Source organism: Oncorhynchus gorbuscha, linkage group LG24 (assembly GCF_021184085.1).
Source record: "Oncorhynchus gorbuscha isolate QuinsamMale2020 ecotype Even-year linkage group LG24, OgorEven_v1.0, whole genome shotgun sequence".
Taxonomy (NCBI): domain Eukaryota; kingdom Metazoa; phylum Chordata; class Actinopteri; order Salmoniformes; family Salmonidae; genus Oncorhynchus; species Oncorhynchus gorbuscha.
In genome coordinates this window covers 11,566,968-11,573,647 of record NC_060196.1, presented here as the reverse complement: position 1 = coordinate 11,573,647, position 6,680 = coordinate 11,566,968, and the positions used below count along the sequence as shown (strand labels likewise).

Genomic DNA, 6,680 nt, shown 5'->3' with positions numbered 1-6,680 from the left:
AGGTGGACTGAACAACCTCATTCCTGGTGGTCATCAGAGAGGCAGAGACTCCAGTCTGCAGCCCAGACCCTTCTCTTCACAGTCTCAGTGCAGGGATGGAGCAGGGCCTGGTGCTGATAGAGATAGACCCTCCTGTTCCTATGATACAAACACCACAGTATCCATGATGAAAAGATCCGGTCACCCTGGGCTTCAGCCTTCTCAGAGCGTGGTGGGAGATGCTCCTTGTGGTAGTCTTTCAGGAAGTCTGTCTTCAGAGTCTCGTCTAATGCCTGGTGACTGGGTTCATAGAAGGTCTGGATCTGGGTCTAGCCTTCCTCAGTTACCTCATGGTTACCCCACCAATACAGACAGGGTCAGGATGGACGTTCACCACGAGAAGTACCTAGCCTATAACACAGCACACAATCCCAACAACACCCAAACAATGGCTAGAGGTCAAGGAGGGAGCTCAAAGACTAACCACCTGAGGGTGGTGGCTCCTGCTTCTACCTCCTCTGGTGTCACTGGGTCACAACGTGTAAGGCCGAGCATTAGGACAGACGCCGACAAGCCGTACGCCTGCCTCACGTGTGGGAAGCGCTTTGCTGAGGCGAACTATGTGAAGAAGCACCAGACTGTTCACACTAAGGAGAGGCCCTTCAAGTGTAAGCTGTGTTACAAGAGCTTCTCCTTCCAGAATAACCTTATCAGACATAGGAGTGTCCACAATGGGAAGAAATCGTAGAAGTGTGTGAGATGTACGCAGGGGATATCTGGGAACCATTCTTTAGTTGACAAACACTACATGACCAAAGCTATGTGGACACCCCTTCAAACTAGTGGATTCAGCTATTTCAGCCAATTATATACAATCGAGCACACAGCCATGCAATCTCCATAGACAAACATTGGCAGTAGAATGGCCTTACTGAAGAGCTCAGGAACTTTCAACGTGGCACCATCATAGGATGCCTTTCCAACAAGTCAGTTCATCAAATTTCAGCCACGAGCAACAAAGGCTCAGCCACGACGTGGTAGGCCACAAGCTCAGAAAACGGGAGCGGAGAGTGCTGAAGCCCGTAGCGCTTAAATTGTCAGTCCTTGGTTGCAACAATCACCACGAGTTCCAAACTGCCTCTGGAAGGAACGTCAGCACAAATACTGTTCATCGGGAGCGCCCTGAAATGAGATTCCATGGCTGAGCAGCCGCACACAAGCCTAAGATAACTATGCGCAATGCCAAGCGTCAGCTGGAGTGGTGTAAAGCTCGCCGCCATTGGACTCTGGAGCAGTGGAAACGCTTTCTCTGGCGTGATGAATCACGCTTCACCATCTGGCAGTCCAATGGATGAATCTGGGTTTGGTGGATGCAGGGAAAATGCTACCTGCCCAAATGCATAGTTCCAACTGTAAAGTTTGGTGGAGGAGGAATAATTGTCTGGTGCTGATGATTCTGTGCTTCCAACTTTGTGGCAACAGTTTGGGGAAGGTCCTTTCCTGTTTCAGCATGACAATGCCCCTCTGCACAAAGCAGAGGGTATTGTCATGTAACTGGGCACTTCTAATGTAACTCTATGGCAGCACCCAAGGGGATTGAATTTTCGAGCTCCATCCTAAGATTTGCCCGTGATGTAGTGTCCATGAGTGACAGAACACGAGCCAATCATGGCGCAACTAGAGAACATTACCAACCCCTACGCTCCATATTTTCAGCTGGCTGACCCACCACCACAGAAAGCACTGAGCTAGGCTGAAACACCTGCATTTTGGAGCTGCCTTGCTCAAGAAAGCAAAAAAAGAGACCATGTTTGTATGTGGGCTTTATTAACTCATGTTTTTGTTTTTTTTGCAAACAATGTAAAATAAAAAATGAACTGATATGTGACATGAATTAATGGCAAAATAACATTCAACCCTGTTTATTTTTAGCAAAGAAATGTGGGGCTCAAAACAAAACCACTTTACTGATGACATTTTGCACAGGCACAATCTTTCCACTATTTTGGAATTGAGTTTTCTCCGAGCGAAGCTGAAGTCGAAAAGACAACTTTACCGGTGTCAACTATATTAACCTAGGCTAACAGTGATGCATTCATTCGATTTATGCCAGTATTCTGATGAGTATAGTTTTATTTAGTCTTCTAAGGTAACAAGTCATGGCAAGAGAAGCTTCATGTATCTAACTGTAGACAAGCAGATTTTTTTTTAAATCACACAACACCCATGACAGCCTACTATGTGAAACTCAGCCTGGCAGACCGCGAAAAAAAAACATTAAACGGCATAAGATTTTACATGCCACTGTATCCCGTCTAAAATCAACATAAATCATAGCCGGATTTCTCATAATCGGGATACGAGTTTATCCGGGATATTGTAAATTGGACGTGATATTTATATGCATCAACTCGAAAACAGAATACTTGAGTATCTTCGAAAAATAACGGGATATTAGTGCGCATGTAAATGTTTGGCGATAAATGGAACTATTTCTACCAGAAGATATGAGACGCATATGCATAACCATGGTAGTAATTGAAAGGGAACACTGGAGATTATGGGAAAATGCAGACCAAAGGTGAGGACACAGCGGTATACATGACTGAATCCAAACATTACACAGGATTTTATGTGCATTTTACATTGACTGTACTTTCTGCAGCATATGTCTAATGAAATCTTATGACTAAAGGAAAGAGCTTTCAATTATTAAATACATTATTTTTTTTGCCATTGAGTAACTGAAGCTTGGAACACAGCCCTAAATCCCCACGACCACATCACTGTTTACGCAATCCAAAAACAGTTAATTATAGATCGCAATCTGTGTCAGGTGGGCATCATTTGAAAGCTTATCCTATTGCCAAAAATGCCTAGGTAAAATATTAAATAATGTAGGCTTTTCATAAGGCCCAACGAAGTGTTTAAATAAGTTTGTCTTTAAGGATTCGGCATTCACCAATGTCACAACAAGCGCAAAGACCTGATACTGATCCTGGTTTCCGGTGCAGAAATGGCTGTTTATATAATCTCATTACGCCTTAAAAATGCACAATTTGGAGTTGCCTTAGTTTGTCTCGTCCAATTTGATATTCCCATCTTGTCACACATCGGACTTGGATAAGTGTTGTGCTATTAAGAGGTTTAGAAGGCTTTTTCAAAGAATGACAATACATTACATTTTTTAAAGGTATCTGTAACCAACAGATGCATGTCTGTATTCCCAGTGATGTGAAATCCATAGATTTCACATGACCTAATGAATCTATTTAATATAAACTGTAACTCAGAATATTTGAAATTGTTGCATGTTGCGTTTTTGTTCAGTACATCTCAAAAATATAAACGCAACATGCAAAAATGTCTAAGATTTTTACTGAGTGACAGTTCGTAGAAGGAAGAAATACTCCGCTTCTTGATATGCCACACTTTCAAGTGGATGAATTATAAAGAATAAAAATGTGCGCCAAACTTCCAAAATCGCCCAGCAGTGGTAACTCATGTTGGCAATGGTATCGATTTCGCCAGCGGCAGATCATGTTTTATGAAATATCACGTTTGAGAGCAGCGAAACTGTCAAGACGTTCTCTCCTTTTCTGTATATATTGGAAGTTATTTTGTCCAGTTTTTGTGAAAAGTTTGGACTCGTTACGTGTGATGCCCATTGAATGACAGGTGCCAGTGACTGTGGGAAGTCTGTTTAGGAACGTCAACTTTATTTTATTTTTTTAAGACTGCTTGTTTTATCATTTAAAAAAATTGCACCTTCCACTTTCCTCTGTCGGACCTACAGTAACTGTCAACAACCACTACTGTGGCCCTTTTCCCTATAGCCCTTCCAAAGTCACTGGGTAATAAGTAGGGAGTTACCGCTAATCAGATATTTGTTTGTGCTCCTCTATAAACTTTCATCTATATCTGTTAGTGTTATGCATATCCTACCGTTGCAGTGTTTCCCAACCCTGTTCCTCGAGTACCCCTGGACAAGCACACCTGATTCAACTTGTCAACTAATCATCAAACCCTCAATAAATTGAATGGGGTGTGTTTGTCCGGGGCTACAATAAAAATGTGTACTGTTGGGGTACTCGAGGACCAGGGGCCTGTTGCACAAACCTAGGATAAGGGATTAAGCCAGGATATCTTGGTGATCCTGGCTCAATTGATCCGTAATCCGGTTGCACTAAAGATGGATAGGGGGCAGGAGGATATGTTATGGTATAAATTACCATGGAGATTTATTCTGTGGAGCTAGCCTGCTCCAGACCAGGCTAAATTCCAGGATCTATTTAATCTCATCCCTAATGTCAGTCAGCAGTCACCACAAATGGAAACCAATAGTTATTTCGGACCTGGCATCCTTTCACTCCCTCCTCTCTACATTTTCCTCCTCTGTCTCTGCTGCTAAAGCCACTTTCTACCACTCTAAATTCCAAGCATCTGCCTCTAACCCTAGGAAGCTCTTTGCCACCTTCTCCTCCCTCCTGAATCCTCCTCCCCCTCCTCCCTCTCTGCAGATGACTTCGTCAACCATTTTGAAAAGAAGGTCGACGACATCCGATCCTCGTTTGCTAAGTCAAACGACACCGCTGGTTCTGCTCACAGTGCCCTACCCTGTGCTCTGACCTCTTTCTCCCCTCTCTCTCCAGATGAAATCTCGCGTCTTGTGACGGCCGGCCGCCCAACAACCTGCCCGCTTGACCCTATCCCCTCCTCTCTTCTCCAGACCATTTCCGGAGACCTTCTCCCTTACCTCACCTCGCTCATCAACTTATCCCTGACCGCTGGCTACGTCCCTTCCGTCTTCAAGAGAGCGAGAGTTGCACCCCTTCTGAAAAAACCTACACTCGATCCCTCCGATGTCAACAACTACAGACCAGTATCCCTTCTTTCTTTTCTCTCCAAAACTCTTGAACGTGCCGTCCTTGGTCAGCTCTCCCGCTATCTCTCTCAGAATGACCTTCTTGATCCAAATCAGTCAGGTTTCAAGACTAGTCATTCAACTGAGACTGCTCTTCTCTGTATCACGGAGGCGCTCCGCACCGCTAAAGCTAACTCTCTCTCCTCTGCTCTCATCCTTCTAGACCTATCGGCTGCCTTCGATACTGTGAACCATCAGATCCTCCTCTCCACCCTCTCCGAGTTGGGCATCTCCGGCGTGGCCCACGCTTGGATTGCGTCCTACCTGACAGGTCGCTCCTACCAGGTGGCGTGGCGAGAATCTGTCTCCTCACCATGCGCTCTCACCACTGGTGTCCCCCAGGGCTCTTTTCTAGGCCCTCTCCTATTCTCGCTATACACCAAGTCACTTGGCTCTGTCATAACCTCACATGGTCTCTCCTATCATTGCTATGCAGACGACACACAATTAATCTTCTCCTTTCCCCCTTCTGATGACCAGGTGGCGAATCGCATCTCTGCATGTCTGGCAGACATATCAGTGTGGATGACGGATCACCACCTCAAGCTGAACTTCGGCAAGACGGAGCTGCTCTTCCTCCCGGGGAAGGACTGCCCGTTCCATGATCTCGCCATCACGGTTGACAACTCCATTGTGTCCTCCTCCCAGAGCGCTAAGAACCTTGGCGTGATCCTGGACAACACCCTGTCGTTCTCAACTAACATCAAGGCGGTGGCCCGTTCCTGTAGGTTCATGCTCTACAACATCCGCAGAGTACGACCCTGCCTCACACAGGAAGCGGCGCAGGTCCTAATCCAGGCACTTGTCATCTCCCGTCTGGATTACTGCAACTCGCTGTTGGCTGGGCTCCCTGCCTGTGCCATTAAACCCCTACAACTCATCCAGAACGCCGCAGCCCGTCTAGTGTTCAACCTTCCCAAGTTCTCTCACGACACCCCGCTCCTCCGCTCTCTCCACTGGCTTCCAGTTGAAGCTCGCATCCGCTACAAGACCATGGTGCTTGCCTACGGAGCTGTGAGGGGAACGGCACCTCAGTACCTCCAGGCTCTGATCAGGCCCTACACCCAAATAAGGGCACTGCGTTCATCCACCTCTGGCCTGCTCGCCTCCCTACCACTGAGGAAGTACAGTTCCCGCTCAGCCCAGTCAAAACTGTTCGCTGCTCTGGCTCCCCAATGGTGGAACAAACTCCCTCACGACGCCAGGACAGCGGAGTCAATCACCACCTTCCGGAGACACCTGAAACCCCACCTCTTTAAGGAATACCTAGGATAGGATAAAGTAATCCTTCTCACCCCCCTTAAAATATGTAGATGCACTATTGTAAAGTGGCTGTTCCACTGGATGTCATAAGGTGAATGCACCAATTTGTAAGTCGCTCTGGATAAGAGCGTCTGCTAAATGACTTAAATGTAAATGTAATTTCACTGCTCACTATACATTGTTATCACATATAACTAGACCCACTGTCATTATTTAAACGTTTGTGATCATTAATTTCAATGATTTTGGATAAAAAATGATTTTTAGATGTCGCTATCATTAGATAATTTACAGTTTCCCATAGACTATATATAAAATGATAGAATATTAGGGCCACAGAGGGAAAAAAAAGACAAGTCATAATATATATATTATTATTAATATTGTAACCAGTTGTTTTAAAGGAGGACAGTTGTTAAAATGACAGATGCGGGGCATTTCGTGAAATTGTACTTCAGTATGGTTTCATAAACAAAGACATGCTGATGTGCCAGAATATTAAGTATCACATTGT

At 45.3% G+C, this 6,680-nt stretch overlaps 1 protein-coding gene across 1 annotated transcript in view; it reads left to right on the top strand.

Moving 5' to 3' along the window:
• The window catches only part of LOC124012438 (zinc finger protein 606-like), a 1,040,669-nt gene that overhangs the window by 22,192 nt on the left and 1,011,797 nt on the right, over positions 1 to 6,680 (top strand). The window lies entirely within an intron of this gene.